A 19996-nucleotide genomic window follows, 5' to 3' on the forward strand; every position below is an offset into this window, starting at 1 on the left:
TTTGTTTTGCCATTGTTTTTTTTTTATATAATACTTTAGTATTATGTTGTACTAATTAATCTGTCTAATATTCATGGTTTATTTGCCTTTTTAGACAAATTAACAGGGAAATAATCCCATCATATTGACTTTCAGATTAACATTATTACATCAGTTCATAAAACAAATCTTCAAGCAATGATTTCTGAAAAAATATGTGGACAGTGCCTGGACACTGTCTTCAATACTTGAAATGAGGCAGGTGGATTTACAGATCATATAGGAATAATTGAGGTCAAGTCATGGGTGATGTATAGTATTATCCAAAATCTGATACCCTACTGATTAACACAGGCATTGTAAATTGTCATTAATGTCGTAGTACAGTGTAATGATCTCACACTGCGCAGCAACTATAGTGCAGTCTAATGATCTCACACTGTACAGTAAATATAGTACACACAGCCAATTTCCTGTCGTTAGTTTGCTGGTGTTAGGTCTTTTTAGTGTAAAGTGTTTGTAATCTGGTTATAATATTGTAAGAGAATTTGATATGCTTGGTTTGTCAGTCAATCTAAATAAATAGTTGAACTGAAAACTCATAGGTCAATTGGTTTCTCTTTTAAGATTCTTTTTAGAAGGAAGACGTGATCAAGTCACAGATGTGCAATAATAATTTATTCGTGACAAAAATAGAAAACTAATATCATTCAATTATATTACTTAAAATAAGTAATATTAAGCTTCAGCTGGATTACAGAAAGAAACAGATAATACCCGATTTCTCCTCTTCTCCTCACATGGCAGCTTAGGTCAGTCTGGTCAGGCAACAGGTCTCTCTCTTCCTCCTGCTCTTCTCTTGCCATTATCTCATTCTTCTTCTTCTTGAACTCTTAACTCTTTGTTTGTCCCTAGTTTATAAGGTTTCCTTTCAACCAATCACATTTTGACAGCACAACACCGTGAGAAGGGTATGTGATACAGATGTAACTTAGAGGTGGGGGTCTTTGGAGATTTGGCTAGGAGCCAATCAGAGGACAGGTATCTTTTGAACTCTGGACACATAGTTAAGCCAGGGTCTACCAGGGCCCCTTTGAATGTAGGGAACTAGATAAAAAGGAAGAAGTCTGCACCAAACCAGATAGCTTCGAATTTCCCATAGAAAATACATTCTAACAAATAATATCTTACAATATGCATGGCAATGACACCTTGTGGCGTAGAAAAAGCACTGGAGTGCTGGAACTATCGAAGACATTTGTCTATCAAAGCTGCCACTGGCCCATGTGCCTGTGACTCAAACAGGACCCTTCCACTTCCTGTTTGTATAAAAGGTGACGTCTGCACAAAGACTTGTAAATAAAAACAGAAATTGCGTTTTTCGTCTGGCTGGTAGTACAAATAGTACTATCCACCCACTGATTCGCTACATTTGTGGTGTTGTGCTATATTTATTTTATTTAAATTAGCCACGCTGTTTTGTTCCGTCCGCGGCTCTGTTCATCTCGGCTTTCACGCGACTGCTAGTCGTTTAATATTAATATTATTATTATTCAGGCTAGTTCGTCGTGATGGTTTTGGTCCACAAGACATCAACAGGCAGGGAGGCCTCCGGTCGCACACACTATATCGGCCCTGTTTGAGGGACGGGCACAAGGGCCATTGGCTGCTTTGATAGACAAAAGTATTCGCGCGTTCCAGCGATGCACGCTGAAAACCCCTCCCCCTTGGGCAGTGCTTCTTTTCTCAGATAACCGGGGTTGCATATGCAACCTATCGTTCGTTTTCATTGTTCACTTCTGTGTTTTTTCAGGACTCGGATCACTTGTGTTCATATTGCAATAATCCGTGAGCTCAGTTCGTTTTGTATTAATAAAACATTTACATTTTACATGATCAGTGCATAAGAAATGGCAGCAAACGTGTACAATAACAAATGCATATGACAGCAATACAGTAACTACGTGCAGTAGTCTAATAACACACTTTCTGATCCAACCGAATAATACACGGTCGCAGATCTGACCGGAAAAGCATTCAGTTTAACAATCTGTGACGATTGTCTATGAACACATCCAATATTTAAACATACTATATGCAGTTATTGAACACAACAATATGTTGCTATTCTTGGGAATATTATAATCTTCCAAAAGTGTTCTGATTAATGCAAAATATTGAAGAGGACAATAGATTAAAATGTTGTACTCATCTACTGTATATACAGTGAGGGGGAAAAAATAATTTGATCCCCTGCTGATTTTGTACGTTTGTCCACTGACAAAGAAATGATCAGTCTATAATTTTAATGGTAGGTGTATTTTAACAGTGAGAGACAGAATAACAACAAAAAAATCCAGAAAAACGCATTTCAAAAAAGTTATACATTGATTTGCATGTTATTGAGGGAAATAAGTATTTGACCCCTTCGAATTAGTACTTGGTGGCAAAACCCTTGTTGGCAATCACAGAGGTTAGACGTTTCTTGTAGTTGGCCACCAGGTTTGCACACATCTCAGGAGGGATTTTGTCCCACTCCTCTTTGCAGATCCTCTCCACGTCATTAAGGTTTCGAGGCTGACGTTTGGCAACTCGAACCTTCAGCTCCCTCCACAGATTTTCTATGGGATTAAGGTCTGGAGACTGGCTAGGCCACTCCAGGACCTTCATGTGCTTCTTGAGCCACTCCTTTGTTGCATTGGCTGTGTGTTTTGGGTCATTGTCATGCTGGAATACCCATTTTCAATGCCCTGGCTGAGGGAAGGAGGTTCTCACCCAAGATTGGACAGTACATGGTCCCTCCCATCGTCCCTTTGATGCGGTGCAGTTGTCCTGTCCCCTTAGCAGAAAAACACCCCCAAAGCATAATGTTTCCACCTCCATGTTTGACGGTGGGGATGGTGTTCTTGGGGTCATTCCTCCTCCTCCAAACACGGCGAGTTGAGTTGATGCCAAAGAGCTCGATTTTGGTCTCATCTGACCACAACACTTTCACCCAGTTCTCCTCTGAATCATTCAGATGTTGGCAAACTTCAGACGGGCCTGTACATGTGCTTTCTTGAGCAGGGGGACCTTGCGGTCCCTGCAGGATTTCAGTCCTTCATGGTGTAGTGTGTTACCAATTGTTTTCTTGGTGACTATGGTCCCAGCTGCCTTGAGATCATTAACAAGATCCTCCTGTGTAGTTTTGGGCTGATTCCTCACCTTTTCTCATGATCATTGAAACTCCACGAGGTGAGATCTGGCATGGAGCCCCAGACCAAGGGAGACTGACAGTTATTTTGTGTTTCTTCCATTTGCGAATAATCGCACCAACTGTTGTCACCTTCTCACCAAGCTGCTTGGTGATGGTCTTGTAGCCCATTCCAGCCTTGTGTAGGTCTACAATCTTGTCCCTGACATCCTTGGACAGCTCTTTGGTCTTGGCCATGGTGGAGAGTTTGGAATCTGATTGATTGCTTCTGTGGACAGGTGTCTTTTATACAGGTTTATATCGTTACCTGTATACAAGACACCAATACTTATTTCCCTCATTAACATGCAAATCAATTTCAAAAAAGTTATAAATGCGTTTTTCTGGATTATTTTGTTGTTATTCTGTCTCTCACTGTTAAAATACACCTACCATTAAAATTATAGACTGATCATTTCTTTGTCAGTGGGCAAATGTACAAAATCAGCACAAAACTAGGGATCAAATACTTCTTTCCCTCACTGTATGTATGTGTGTGTGTTTATCTGAACCAAAAATTAATGTTTGTTTGTAATAAAATTTAGTGTATGTAATCACCTTCTGGTCTGTTTTTTGCTGCAGCATGATTTTCTCAAGTATTTAGAGCCTGGGCAAAGTATTACAATACAGAAACAGTTGTTATAATATAACTATTTAATATATGATACAAATTATATAAAATTGTCGTTTTTAAAGTGCTAATGCTTAGTGATTTGAACTGGTCCCATATGATTGCTTCCACAATATGTGAAGAATTTCAATAGTATTTTTTCCCATAAATATCGTATAAGAATTTCCAATAGGAATCCTATAGGATTGGTTCCTGATAATTCTAGAAATTCCAATAGGATTCTAATATAAGGGGAAAAAATAATCTTTTGGAATCCTATATGACTTTCTGGCTAGGGACTAACCTTATCTCTATGCATATTTGTAATAAAAGCTATCAATGCTCATGACTGTGATTATTTCTTGTGTATCTAGGTTTACATTAAGTGTGACTGCAAGAGTGTGCTACAATGCTACTTTAACAGTGTTTAGATGGACAGATGCGCAGATATATATATATATATATATAGATAAATATATATATATATATATAGATAAAAATATACATAGACGGATGCCTTCAAATCATTACTATAACCATAACTTAATAATACTCAAACATTGCAGATTTGTAATCACTGTAATTTTGCTTTGTATTTGAGTAATGTTGATATCATTTGTCAACACGTTTTTCAACAACGTTTTTCTATGCTTGAAGCAATAATATTACGTTTTATTTAATTTATTTTATTTGAATGTGATGTTTCTTTTTTTTAATCCATATAATGTGAGGTCACGTTGCATGTGAACATGACAAATTATAATTAAATGTAATTCTTAATGGGAACTATCAAGCCAAGCAGAAAGAGGGGGAATTATTATTATTATTATTATTATTATTATTATTATTATTATTATTATTGTTATTAATAATATCATCATCATAATTGTATTGGCAGACGCCCTTATCCAGGGCGACATAAGGCTACTTCTTTAAACCAGCATATTTAAATAAGACATGAAAACCATTAGAACGATAAACTGTCCTCATTATTCACAGAAATACTTTAATTATTCTTGAAAAAATAAACCAAAAAACATAAATGCAAATAATCAGGCAGTAAAGCAAAGCGAAAATTCAGGCAGGAGAGGAGAGACTCTTCTTTCAGTTTATAGCGACACCTAGTGTTTAGGATATTTCTAGTGTATTTAGCGAACTTACCTTCCAATTAGGAAGTTAAATGTTTCTAATGTATTGTGTGTGTGTGTGTGTGTGTGTGTGTGTGTGTGTGTGTGTATGACACACACAGAGAAAGAGTGAGATGAAGCAAGACCTAGACATAGACAAACCTTGCTATTTTTTGTTTTGTCACTTTGACATAACCAATTCCTGAAAACCTGAAAAACAAACAATATTCAAATATATTAAGGAGGCGTTCACTAAATGTAAGCTACATCGGAACCCACGAATAGCCCCAGAGTGACTACCCACCTGCAGATTCCCACCGTTACCACGTTATTATTATTTATTTATTTGCAGATGCCCTTGTCCAGGGGGAACGTTCAAAATAAGAGCAATACAAAGTGCAATAATATAATGCAGTTCAGGTATAATACATTTTACACATTTAGAATTCACACAAATGTGAGATACAGTAAGCAATATAAGGTCTTACATCCTAGATTTTAAAAGCTGATAAGTGCAGACAAGATGTTAAGTCAAAGTTATGAACTAATGGAGAGGGAGCAAAGGGTTGTGTTGATAGGGTTGCGTTGCTATAATTGATTTAAGTACTTTGTGTATTGTCCAGTCTATTATTTTAAACTATTATTATTACATATGATTTTTTCAAATGGAATTAAGTATAATTTAAAAAAAATACCAACATATGAAATAATTGAACACAGTATAATAATAATGGTAATAATTTATTGCTATTGATTTCTAACATTTAATTTGATCCACTCTAACTGGTGATCAGGGTTGGGAGGGTTACTTTTAAAAAGTATTCCGTTACAGCATACTGATTACCTTGTTTTGAAAATAATCTGTAACCTAATCCAATACATTACTCCAAGTCAGTAACGTAATCAGAATACTTTTAGATTACTTTTCAAGAAGTGAAACAAAATGTACTACACATTCTAATATTTATGACGGATTGAATTTGGTTATTTTTATCCACAGTAGACAATTAAAATGGTAATTAAGATTTGCATCCGTTTAATTTTCTTGCATATTGTACTTTGCATTTTGTAGTGTATGCATTTTTAAACAAGTGAAACTGCGTTTTGATACCCTTTACATTTTTACAAACCGACATAAATCAGACATATCAATAATGTGTAAGGTCAAAGGTGTATCTCATTCACTGTCATTTTAATGCAGCCACATGGTTTGTTTTCTGCTAATCGGTGATATGTGAAATGCATTTTCTTGAAAACATAAACCGGTATCTTCTCTAAATTGTAACTATGTTAAATGCTTACAAAGTCTACAGCTTATTTAGTTATAACTGTGAAAATACACAGATCAAGCAACTTGCTATAACAAAGGGGATTTAAATGCATTGTATTTTTCTATCCATGAGAAACGCAGTCACCTGGCACCAAAAACACACATTGAAATCAATGCAATTAAGGCGGTATTGTTTATGTATCAATGAATGTTATGCATCTTGTTTCTACAATTAACACATTATTGATGTCGGACCTTATTTTAAGTGATTGTGAGGGTTGACATGTGAAGATCCCCTGAATGCACCTGTTAAAGAGCACGGCACGGAACTGGTTATGATGAGTTTATTCAGTTTATGCGATTTATTTTGTTTTAGACTATTAACACATTGTATGTCACTGACTCCCTCAGCTGTGCTTGGGCAGCCTCCCTCTCCTCAGTCCTCATCCTCCTTGACCTCTCTGCAGCATTTGACACCGTTGATCACTCCATCCTCCTCTCCTGCCTCGCTGACCTTGGAATCTCTGGGACTGCTCTCACCTGGTTCTCCTCCTACCTCAGCGACTGGTCCTACCAAGTGACATGGTGAGGCTCCTCATCCACCCCCCAACCTCTCCTCACAGGCATTCCCCAAGGCTCCATCCTGGGCCCACTCCTGTTCTCGCTCTATACTTGCTCCCTGGGCCCCCTCATCGCATCCCATGGTTTCTCCTACCACTTCTACGCTGATGATGCCCAGATCTTCCTGTCTTTTCCCTCTTCTGACCCTCTCATCCCCTCTCGCATCTCTTCCTGCTTGTCTGCAATTTCCCCCTGGATGCACTCGCACCACCTCAAGCTCAACCTCTCCAAATCGAATCTCGTTTTTCCCCCCCACTCTTCCTCACCTTCTGCTGACCTCCCCATCTCGATCCCCTTGGAATCCACCACACTCTCTCCTTCTTCTTCCACTAAAAATCTAGGAGTCACCCTCGATCCTGCGCTCTCCTACACCCAGCACATCACCATGCTGACACGCACCTGTAGATTCTTCCTGAGCAACATGCGCCGAATCCGTCCCTTCCTCACTGACTACTCGACTCAGCTGCTCGTCCAGTCACTGGTCCTCTCCCGCCTGGACTACTGCAACTCCCTCCTGGCCAGCCTGCCTGCAACTACTACCTGCCCCAGCTCATCCAGAACTCTGCGGCTCGTCTGGTATTCTCTCTGCCCCGATTCGCACATGCTCCTCCACTGCTCCGCTCCCTCCACTGGCTCCCGATACCGGCACGCATTCAGTTCAAGACCCTCACCTAGCGCTGTCTTGACCACACTGCACCAAGCTACCTTCAAACACTCATCTCTCCATACATCCCCTCCACACCACTGTGCTCCTCCAATGCCAGAAGACTAACTCTGCCTTCTCTCCACTCTCCTTCCTCCAGAGCCCGCTCCTTCTCATCCCTGGCCCCTAAATGGTGGAACGACCTGCCCACCAAAGTTAAAACAGCAGAGTCCTTGACCTCATTCCGGCGCTTACTCAAGACGCATCTTTTCCGACAGTACTTGTAATATTAGTCCTTTTATCCCTGCTAGATAGCACTTCACAGTTTTATTATGCGCCTTGTGCTTTTGATTGTTTTCCTCCTTGCTCCCTTTCCCATAGCCATTGACTGTGACCCTACATCTTGACAGCACTTAGCTTTTACTGTCCAGGATGTAGGACCTCACTTACTGTACTTGTGTAAATTGTAAAATGGAATTTGTAAAATGTATTATTTTGAATTGCTATGTTTTAGTTAAATTGAATTTGTAATGATGATGCCTTTTACTTAACTTGTCTATTTGCACTTTGTTTTGTACTTATATTGTAAGTCTCCCTGGATAAGGGCGTCTGCCAAGAAATAAAAATAATAATAAAACAATTATTTAAAACTGTCCAAAGCCAAGGCAATAAAAACAAAAAAAAGTTAAAATCCACAACACTGTCCCAAAGAAATACAGTATCTGCAGCAAGAATAAAAAATCCAGTTACAGCAGAGATAACAGCAGGCAGGGGTATACAAAACCCATACAAAAGATAAAACAAAATACAAAAATGTTCGTTCTTGCAAGGATAAAGTTTTAAGTCTCTTTAAACCTCCTAGTTTCACTCTGTTTCGGTTTCTCTCGTTCGCTCTCTGCGTTTTCTCCTTTGTTTCTGTCTATATTTCTCCTCTCCTTTCTCTGTTTCCTGTTCTCTGCTCTTCACTTTTTTTTTTTTTTTTTTTTCAATCCCGCTTCTCTTCAGTCGTGCTTCTCTCCATTTCAGTTGAACAAGCCACTTTTAAAAGGCTACAGCAGCTGTCAGTTACGCTATTAAAAGACGTGAGAAGGCATGCGGTAGTTAATACTCATTAGCTAGGCAATCCATTAAAATCAAATCAATAAACAAACTCGTGCAAAACCCAAAAGTCATAAGTATTGATCACAAAATCAAGTGTGAAAAATAAAGAAAATCAAACAAGCATGTGTTAAATGTATATAAACAAATACGTGTAGTAAATATAAAGGAAAAAAACAATCAATAAAACCAAGCTAATTAAGTATCAATGTCCCACGGGTGACATTACGACGTCCGAATTCATCAGTAACATCAAGACATTAGTTTGAGGTCCTTATGTACAGGTGAACGAGTCCATAAAGTCATCTGTCATAATGGAGCGAACATTTGAGTAGTTTTAGCCGCTGAATGATCGCTCCTGTGATGCGGTCGTGACTGTTACATGAAATGAGCTCGTTACCCATGATATAACTGGTGCGCAGAATCAGTAGCGCAGAGCAGCGCATGAGCTGCGCTTCCATTCCCAGGCGGAGCTCCGACCTACACAAACATATTATTTTATTTCCAAATTGTCATGGCCTTGAGGCGGGCAATGGCATCGTGGCACCCCCCTAAATGCACCACTGTTTGCTATTATCCACGTTGCCTGAAGCGATGTTGTTACTGAAACGCAATTCTAATTAAGAAAAGCTATGTAAAAGCCTTATTAATCGCCTTCTAATTGTTCGTTCTATTTAATTCCAGGAAGAAAAAAAAAATCAATATATATATAAATCCAACACCTACTTAATAAATCACTACCTCACTATGCGGAATCGGACCCACAACCTCAAGTTCATAGCAGTGTTTCTAAACCACTACACCAGCACACTGTAAAGTACCCTACTAACGCAGCCAACTGTCCTAATTATGTGTAGTCTATATGACTGAATTATTGGAACTAATGTTACAAGAGGTGCTGGGAGGGGTGATTGGTGTTGCCTATTAATTGGTGTTATTTATTATGTTTATTTTTATTACGGAGTTTGTGGGGGTTTATTTTCACTTGTTATTACTTTTGTATTTGTTATATTGCTTGTTGATTTTCACTTGATTTGCTTTGCTTTTTTTTCACTTAATTGTTTTCACTTTAACGCAACATTCTCACCAACTGCAGACACCAATCAAGGACACACCCGTCTGATTGGGCGGTGTCCCCCACTCCTTTAATTAGCGCAACTGTTTTCATTCATCTCCTGACCCCTACTGAAGAGCACCTGCTTTAAAAAGAGTGCAGAGAGCAGGAAGAGCAGAGACCTGGGATTGAGGTGTCCGTGTCCGTGTCCGTGTCCGTGTCCGTGTCCGTGTCCGTGTCCGTGTCCGTGTCCGTGTCCGTGTCCGTGTCCGTGTCCGTGTCCGTGTCCGTGTCCGTGTCCGTGTCCGTGTCCGTGTCCGTGTCCGTGTCCGTGTCCGTGTCCGTGTCCGTGTCCGTGTCCGTGTCCCATTGGTTTTTAATGAGTTTTGGCTGATTGCTGTGCACCCTTCCTGGCTGCCTCTGCGTAACGTGGTATCCTGAGGAGAAAAGGAAAGTTGATTTGAGAAGAGATACCGGACTGATTTCCTATTTTTCCTACTTACCTGACAGGGCTGGTGGAGACGGTGTGTTCCCCCGGTGGCCAGCTGGGCCTGAGACGGAAAGCAGTGCACCTGTGGAGAGACACGCTGGGGAAAAGGATAGCGGAGGGACGTGAATGGGGAAAATAACCACTGTAGTATGTGTGGTTTCACACGGCGGTAGGTGAGGGTCAATGTCTTTGAACTGAATGCGTGCCGCTATCGGGAGCCAGTGGAGGGAGCGGAGCAGTGGAGTAGCGTGTGCGAATCGGGGCAGAGAGACACCAGACGAGCCGCAGAGTTCTGGATGAGCTGGAGCGGCGGGTAGTGGATGCAGGCAGGCCGGCCAGGAGGGAGTTGCAGTAGTCCAGGAGGGAGAGGACCAGTGACTGGACAAGCAGCTGAGTCGAGTAGTCGGTGAGGAAGGGTCGGATTTGGTGTATGTTGCCTAGGAAGAATCTGCAGGTGCGTGTGCGAGTGGTGATGAGTGTACGAGAGCACAGCATCGAGGGTCACTCCTAGGTTCTTTGTGGAAGAAGGAGAGAGTGTGGTGGATTCCAAGGGGATTGAGATGGCGAGATCAGCAGAAGGTGAGGAAGAGTGGGGGGGGGGGGGGAAAAGAGGAGATCTGATTTGGAGAGGTTGAGCTTTAGGTGGTGCAAGTGCATCCAGGTGGAGATGGCAGACAAACAGGAAGAGATGCAAGAGAGGATGAGAGGCCCAGATCTCCCTGTCTTTTCCCTCTTCTGACCATCATCAGCGTAGAAGTGGTTGGAGAAACCACGAGATGCGAGGAGAGGGCCCAGGGAGTGAGTGTAGAGAGAGAACAGAAGGGAGGCCCAGGATGGAGCCTTGGGGTACACCTGTGAGGAGAGGTTGGGGTGTTCCATTCTTCTGCTCCGGCAGCGCTAAGATTCAATCTTGCATGAATAATGTTGTGGTGATGGTGTTCGCCTATATCAAGCCTTTTTGAACAACTATTGGTTGTTTAATAAATGACAATTTATTTTGACAACCAATCAGGAAGGTTTTATTTTGTTGGGGCATTAACAATTTACAAAAGGAAAAGGTTAAGTTGAGGTTGAGGTGCAAGGATTGAATGTTACACAACTTGTTCAGACATTAATAAATTTCATTTGTTTGCATTTAAATATTTTGTTGAGGTGAACACTTTGTGTCCTCTTAATTGAAATTTCAGATGAGAGAACCAGAACTAGTGAGGGTTACCATAACTAGTTGTCAGTGGAGTAGTAACTTTAACTAAGGGGCTTCTTAATATAGTGTTAAAGATGCATTGCAGTGATTTGGGGGGTTGTTTACCCATTCTGTCCAATCAGGCATTTTCTTTGTTTATTTTTCTATATTGAGGGGACCCTATTTTGTTCACTAATGCCATTCCCTCTTGCACTGAACAAATGCTCAAGGATTTATATTGAAGCACTTTGGGGGGGTTAGGCAAGTGGAGAAGTTGTCTATACGGTCTATTGTGTTCATGGCAATAAGGTATCACTTGTTTGTGTTAATGTCAATTAAAAACAAATGGTAGCGGTAAATTATATATTTTTGCTTGATTTTGTATGAATTGCCCAGTTTTTTTTCCTTGCAATTTGCTTTGAACTTCGCTCACAACCTGAGTTTTTAAAAGACGTAAAAAAAAATAAAACATCTTCATGGGGGAGCTTGCCTCCAGACCCCCCCTAGCAGATGTCGGCCCCTCTGTAATAATCATGCCCTCCTTATGGCCCCCCCATTACCAAAATCCTAGAATAATCGCCCCTGCTGTTGCACTGTCACACTTTTTTTTTTTTTTTTTTTTTTTTTGGATGAGCCAGCCTGCTTGAAGGGCTCTTATGTTCGTCCCCTATGCCCTGTGTTCCGTTCACATACCCTGGCAGCCCAGAAAGGTCGCGCTGTGTCTGCCGTGTTTGGAATGAACCAGAATCGTCCTGTGACACCATAACCTTTAGAGTTGGCCCTTGTGCGCAGATGCTCTTATAGCCAACACAAGAGGAAAGTGATCAGACCTACACTTGCACTGGACATGCTTACTCAGGTTTTACAATAATGGTCATGCATTTCTGACTAATTCCTGGACAGGACACAACACCCGAAATATCTAATGCACTCGCTTTTCTTGCGTGGATTTTCATTTTATTAGTAACGTCAACTCCATAACTTTTTAATGCATGCACAATTGTGTGGTTGACAAAATTGTAGTGTTTAAACCAGGGATAGTCAATAGGCGGACAGCGGGCCAAATCCGGATCGCCAAACGCTTTTGAATGGACTGCTAGAATAATTTGAATTAACTTATTTATTAATAATAATATTATTTTAATGTATTCTTACGGAGGTTTGTTGCACTCCGCGTCCAGACATCTAAGCCAGTGGAAATGGGGTTATAAGATGCTATGAAAGCTATGGTGCAGTATGTCTTATCTTGATGAAGACGCATGCCCTTGCAAAGCAAACTGAAATTGCTTTACTAATTCATTGTAGGCTAATGTGCACTATATTTTGCAGGGGAAATAATAACAAAAAAGAAGATAAAATCAGTGTCTAAAGTAATTTGATGTGCTTTTTCTGCCTCTGTAACATCACATTAGCCCATCAGTAGAATCTTTCCTTGGTATTTGGTCTTCGTTGGGCGGTCATGGAAATCATATTTGGCCCTTTTACAATTCTTGAATTCAGAATGTACTTAATTAGGTGGAATATTGCATATTTTTTTATAGATATTGTAATGCTTATTCACAATAGAGATTATTTCTGTTGTACTAACTTTTTAAAACAACTTATTTTTTACCAGAAATGCATCACAAAATAAAGCAGTGTCCCCATGCTCTGAGATTTGTATGCACCTCCTCGACAATGCATGGTAAGTTAATATTTTTGTCACACTATTGTTTCTGTTATCATATGTACACCTATTTACACTTTTGAGGTTTAATGATTTAGCTGAAATGCAGTATTCAACATTCAACTACCGTATTTTGTATTTGAGTAAATATGGTATATTTATTTGTATCATTTGCTAATGCATTTTTTTTTCAGTGATGTATGTGGCAGTGCAAACATTGTGTCCCCAGAGAGGGTAGTGGGTACAAATTACTTGAACAGAAACAATGACCAGATTGTGACAGTGAAAATGCAGAGAATACTTTTTCATAAAGAAGGCAAGAAGTTCTTCAAGGACAGCCCTTGGTTGCAGACTTCAAAACCAGATGGTCAGCTCTGTTCACTGAGAGGTTCATGTCCTGTGTGTGCCCAGGTTTTATGTATATGCCCCCAGAGTGTGTGCACACAAGGATGGGAAGATAATGACAAATCAAATCTAGTGGTGACTAGTAGTTTCTCTCCTCACTGATATTGATATGATAGTGATCAAACCGCTAGTAATTCATTGTTCATCCTTCGTTGTATATTGTTGTGATAGGGTGAATGACAAGTGCATTGTTAATGTTTTTTCAGGTCAATAAGGAGTTCATATGCATATCAACTGTACCTCTGCTATCTACATTATTTGCTGAGCTTGACTGGTATTCTCCACACATGATGGAGATCATTCAATGCAAAGGTGGGGCAGCTGGAAGAAAAATTAGATCTCATGGTGGCCATGTCCAAGGTTTGTATTAAAATAGGTAGATCTATGCATGAGAATAAGTGTCTATACATATGGTAGGCAAAAGTGCCAAGAGTATGCAGGTTTTCACTTAATCAAAACACTTAATCATGTGAGTATACTGATTACATCAGCTTCAGCCAGAGATGAGGAAGTTCACATGGTGAACTTTTTGGTCAGAATGAAAAGTGTGTGTGTGTGTGTGTGTGTGTGTGTGTGTGTGTGTGTGTGTGTGTGTGCCTCATTTCGTGTCTGATTTGGATGAGATCTTGTATAGATGTTGAGTACTTGCCTTTTGGGTTCCTGAGACCTAAGTATTGTCTACCACACTAACCATGCTCAAAACTTTTGCAAACCTTGCAGTTTGCTATCAAAACTGCAGAGTTCTTTTTTCAACCTACTGCCTAAAATGCTGAATATTGTCAGAATGGATGACACGATACATACAAGACAAGCATGTGTCCTCAAGTCCTTCTGCACCTACCACAATGAAGACCATGAGAAACTTGTGAAGGAATATATGGTGAGTTACATACACTAGATGTTCCTTCCTTCTCTAGCACTCCAATGAGTGCTTTCAGTGCTCACTGGGATGTCCAACCTTAGATTTCACTTTGTACTCTTCTTGTAATGTATGCATCTGTATTACTTCTTTACAGCTCCAACTATATGACTTAATTTGTACTTTTTATGAAATTGTAAATGTTTGTCTTACAACTGACAATTGTATGATCAGCAATTGGCATATTTAACTTTGTCTTGCCTCCAGTCTCTTGCCACACTTTGTCTAGACTCGGAAAAATGTCCAACACTTCCATGGAGCAAACTGTGATTGGAGTGTATGTCATACAGAAGGAGGGTAAGGAGCCTGGAGATGACCCACAGGACATCGGTGTCCTGATTAAAGGTGTGGAGGTCCTCTGTGGTTTGGGGAACATTGCAATGGCTTGTGTTCTGTTATTTGGACTAATATACTGATATGGAAGTCCTGCAGAAGATTCTTCTAAATCTGGATGGGCAGAGGTTGTCATCCAAGGCACGATTCCTAAAAAAAAAAAAAAAAAAAAAAGCTTCTGGAGTGACTAAGCTTGAAGAAGACTGATAGAAGCCTGGTATTTGTCCATATCTCTGCAATTCAGATTTTTATGTTTAACTTTGAAAGTTCAAAATTGGAAGTCATGAAAATGTTCAAAATAACTAATTTAATTTGCTCAATGGACTGAGACTAAGATTGTCTCGGGTTGAAAAGTCTCCTATGTTTGTGTGTGGGTGGAGCAGATGTGTTTTTGAACACATTAAATAGAATACATACACCATTAATGGTTATAGCCTCCTTAAAATGTAGTATTTGTATTTACAAATACTTTTTTGACTTTAACAACATGGCAATAAGATTGTGCTAGCAACATTACAGCATTTTTTCACTTTTTTTGTAATGCACGTGTAGATTCTAATCATTCAGTGTTTTAAAATAGTGTTAAAATGCATATTGTTGCAGTGATACACAAATCTTGCTGGATTATTTGTAAACTTTATTTTTATTATAGGCCAAGAATATTTTGTAGGTTCCAATGTCTATTTTATAGAATTTTTAAAAGTGTTTAAGAAGTTAATTGTTGCGCTTAGAATTTTAAAACATGAAATGACAGACGTCATGCACAAATCCTAAAATATTGTTTTAAGGCTGTTTTCTTAATATTTTGTTGGCTAAATATTCTACATTGCATTTATTACAGTTGAAAAAATTGTCGGATGTTGAATGTTAAAAACCTTAAATGAGTGCACACATTATGCAAGACTATTTGTAAACTCAGTTTTCTTGAAGCCACTACACTTAGGATTTGGAAGGGAATAGAGCATTCCCAAAAGCATAATGATATGGTTAATATTTGACACAAACAAAATGAGTCTTGGTGAAAATAGGTTTAATTGGTACTTTTCAGTGAGTGCCAGAAGGAATTTATAATGCTTCAGAGGATAGCTGAGGTGGACCCAAGTGCAAACTATACAGAGGAGGTATGGCTGACAGTGCAGAGGGGATATCCAAAAGACGAGGTTTAAAGACAGTCCAGGGGTCAATAAATGGGGCAAACAGGCTGAAACAGGTAATCAAAAGGGATGGGCAAAGGCAAAAGGTCAGGAACACCGACAAGTCAAAAGCCAGAGGGCATGCTTAGAAATGCAACAATGAAAGAGACAAGACTTGACAGAGAGTGAAGGGCAAATGGGGGTTTAAGTGCAGAGCAGAGTGGAGTCAGTGGAGCTGGTGGAAGCAATGAGTGAAGAGGGTTAGTAGGACAAGTGCACATGGAAGGTAGGAATGTTAATTGAAAGATTGCAGGGTTAGTATTCAGGTGATGATGACCTCTGGTGGTCAACAGGGGAACTGTGGCTGGCAGGTGTGACTGAATTAAGTCTCTTAATGTTTTAGTTAGTAATTAAGATAAAAATGACAATATGCAAGTAGTAACTGGCATATTGTGGAGATGCATGAAAAAGACAATGTAGAGATAATGATAGTAAAGATGTGGAGGTCAGAGTGTCTCCATTTGTGTAATCCTTCTCGACTGAGTGAACATTGTTTTGGAAGTTCTGTAGTCACCTACATGCATTGCTGTGTGTGGAATGGTTCTAAATGTACCGTTTATTTACTCAACTAATTTAATGCTCTTGGTCTCTTAGCTTTGAAGTTTGTCAACCATCCTTCAGAACAGTGTGGTTGCAATTAGGACTGTAGATTTGTATTCTCAGGTGGCATGAAGGTAAATTGAGGCCTGTGGGTCGGTGCTAATATGACAACTAAAGGGTAGTTTAGCATGAGATGGTTAAAGTGGAGAAAGCTGTATGTTAAAGCCAAATATTAAATAAAATATAAAATGGTTTTGCATGTTGTCCTTTTTTTTTTTTTTTATGTATGTTAGTGGACCTGACATTTCACCCACAAATCTATGTGGTGTTCAAATAACACAATCAAGAGACTGATAATACTTGATTGTTTAGATGGAATATAGGTGGCATGGTTAAATTATGGTTATCCAATGATTTATTTTTTTGAGTGTAAGCTTCCATTCATTTTCTTTTATTTTAATTGTGTAGAGAGAGGGGTGGAAACAGTTACCATGGTTTCTTAAGCCACATTCCAAACACACGACGCATCTGGGAAGCACTGAGAAGGTTTGAGGTACCCAGCACACCCCTCGCCTCCTCCTGAACCCAGCTTTGTGCAAAATCAGCTGATCTCCCTGTAGTGTTGCTATGGCGAGTCACCTTAGGTGGCCCTGAAATATTTCACTGTTGCTCTTGGCGATGTCTAAACTTAAGAGTCCCCACTGGGGAAAGAGCCATGCCAAGAACTTTCTTTTCTGTTTGTTGCGTTTTTTTTTTCTTTTCCCCAATTTTTCTTCTTGTCTCTTTGCTTATTTTATTTAGTTCCCAGGATCCAACTCGGCAGTTTCAATCGCTAATCGATGATAACAAGAAAACTGGTAATTTTGGATATTTTTGTTTATTACCCCCTTTTTCTTGTGAAAGAGAGGGGTGACTCGGACTGTCTCTGGAGAAGTAGGTAGCTGACAGAGGGTGTTGACTAAATCACTTATTGTTTTTAACATGCCCATTTAACGTGCAAATTTAGAAGTGTTAACTGCCCCAAGACATTCTCCAGAAGATAAAGCCATTTGCTACTGATCACACTGCATGACCAGTCAGCGATCCATCTTATTGTCACCTGTTTGTGTGGACCTCATCTGAGACGAGGGTTTTGTGTCCACTTGAACCCCGGCAGTGCTTGGGGAGATTCTGTGACTCCACTTCCACAGCAACTAGCTTCTGATCCTAGAGCAAGTGCAGTTGTACCTCCACAGAGAGACCCTAACAACCCATAGTTGACAGGCCACCCTTATACCTTCAGGTTTGGTCTCTTACAGCTGGTTTCACAGACCATAGCACTAGTCTCTACCTAAAATAATATGGGCTAGTCCAAAGATTGGAGCTAATCTGGATCTGTGATACCAACCATTTAAATCCCAAACCTGGAAAAAACATCACACTGAATCCATTCTACTATAAAACGGGGTGTTAAGTTGGGAGCTCAGGTGGAACAATACTCGGACATTACTATAGGCTACTGTATTGTACTGTGGCCCTCCAGGACCAAGAAAGCAACTCGGTGATCTCTAGTTTTATTCTCAAACAATGTTTTGAAACGAGTCTTCTACCTGTTGTTCCAGCCCACCTCCCTCTAACAGTTTACCTAATTAAGCCGATTAAGTTGGCGAGTTCCACACCTTCTTGCGAGCAGCACGTTGTGCTAAGAGGTAGTGGCATCTTGAATGGAAAAGATCTTTCACGGCTCAAGGTGTCATTGGGGAAAATAAGCGAGTTAATTGAGTAACTGAGGGAGCTCCACTTGGGACAAGTCACAGCGGCTCCTCCTGGAAGTGAGTCTGAGACCCCCCACTCTGCGCATTGATTTTTCTTGTTGTGGTGACCACCGGGGCTTCAGATTTAGGATTTATTTTTCCCTTTCCCTTCTCAAACCAACTGAGTGAAGCTTAGCAGGCACCGAGTCGCAGTCCATGCCCAGGCAATGACCCCATGAAGCATTTAGTGGCTGTGTCTGTCACGCTGTGCTTTAAACCCTTCAAGAATGTGTATCCTTGCCTACACTACTGAGGCCAACGCAGGGTAATTTGGTATTATTATAATTATTATTACGAGTAGTATTATTTGACTATTTAATTTATCTCTTTAATATTGTGATCTCTCTCCCTGGCCTGGGAGACTGCCCACCATTGAACTCCCCCCCCCCCCCCCCCCCCTCCAAAACCATTATGTAATTGAGGGCTAAAAATAAGGACAAAAAAACATGTACACAAACAAGAAAGAAACGGCTAACAGGGACCAGAGCTGGAGTCTCCTGGGATAGTCATGGAAACTTTTTTGGTGCTTTGACAACATTGATGGCTATCTCTCAGACGTGCACACAATTATCTGGAATGAGGATATATGTTGGCAATATTAAAAACTAACATTTTCCTCGCCTTTTGTCTGTGTTTGATGAAGTATAGTCACTTTGAAGGATAGCTTAAGAGGCACCAAATGAGGCGTCGTTTGACTCACTTAACCGCCCTCCCCCCACCCTCACCACCCACACCACCCACATCTACCCCCTCACTTCCCTGTGCCCGGACTCCGCTACTAAACCTGAACTTGGAATAGATCCAGGGACCGGGCTGAGTTACAGACTGGCCAGCTGTTGGAGCTCCTCACAGCACTCACAGCCCCAGCGGTTTAAAGACGTCGGCGACACTACACGCGAAACAGCGGAATTAAACAACAACAAACTTAAGACCCAACTCCGCAAAATCCGAATCAGAGCAGGGACATTGCTTAGACTGTAAGACTTGGATTTTTCTTTGTTTGGGTGTATTTAGTCGTTTTCTTTATTGCAGTCGCTGATTTAAAAAGACACGCTTCTTTATTTTCGGTAAGTGCAATCTTCTCTGACTATGCTGTAGCTCCTAACCTTAAGTAGAGTTTGCGGAGCGGTATTGAGAATCGAGTAAGAGCCCATCGTCAAAGCGTGTTTTGAAGGATCAGATTTCCCATGCACTTGCGAGTCCATAGAGCGGATAATTGTATTGAATGTATTAAAAAAAAAAAAAAAAAAAAAAACACATCAAAAATCAAATACCAATATTGCACGGTCACTGTGCTTCTAGGTAGCAATTCTGCTCAGCGCGCCGAGCGTAATGTAACATGCAAGAATACAAATAAAAAGATACATTAATTTAAATATTTGTATTTTTTTTTAATAAGTAGACGATTAAAAATGTCTGACTGTTATTGTTCTGATGTTTTAAACTTATTAAAAGTGTATTGTTGTTGTTGTTGTATTGATATTGTAACTGCGGGAGATTGGTTGGTTTAAAGGGACCGTTAGTTTTACCGTATTATATTCTAAATCACTTTGTATTTTGTATTTTTTATTGTTTGTTTTCTTTTCAGTAATGGCCTATTTGTTTTATTAGCGTATTATGCTCTGCTGTTTCCACGAAACTGTTAACTGGCACGCCAGTGGTGGCCTTAAAATGAAAAGTTGCACTCTCATTACTAAAACAAGCGGATGCTTCAAGCAGAGGCGTCTGACCTGGTCTCATGTTTTGACTCTGGAATAATGGTGTCCGGATTATATGGTTTTATATAGTTTGAGTGGCAGGCGTGAGTCGAACTGACCAAACAGCTGATCCAGATAGTTGC

At 40.0% G+C, this 19996-nt stretch overlaps 1 protein-coding gene across 8 annotated transcripts in view; it reads left to right on the top strand.

Annotated features, from left to right (window-relative positions):
• The first annotated feature begins 10051 nt into the window (after window positions 1-10051).
• Window positions 10052-19996, top strand: part of LOC136764894 (phospholemman) — a 29165-nt gene continuing 19220 nt past the window's right edge. The window contains exons 1-4 of one of the 8 annotated variants that reach the window (XM_066719270.1): window positions 10052-10530; window positions 12923-12991; window positions 13585-14258; window positions 14505-14642. The gene's annotated coding sequence lies outside the window, so the exon portion shown is untranslated. Of the gene's footprint in view, window positions 10531-12922; window positions 12992-13584; window positions 14259-14504; window positions 14643-18893; window positions 19224-19996 lie in introns of those variants that run through there. The other 7 variants (XM_066719268.1, XM_066719267.1, XM_066719266.1 and 4 more) reach the window with 7 other exon arrangements.

The sequence above is a fragment of the Amia ocellicauda genome, chromosome 12 (genome assembly GCF_036373705.1).
Source record: "Amia ocellicauda isolate fAmiCal2 chromosome 12, fAmiCal2.hap1, whole genome shotgun sequence".
In the NCBI taxonomy this organism is placed as follows: domain Eukaryota; kingdom Metazoa; phylum Chordata; class Actinopteri; order Amiiformes; family Amiidae; genus Amia; species Amia ocellicauda.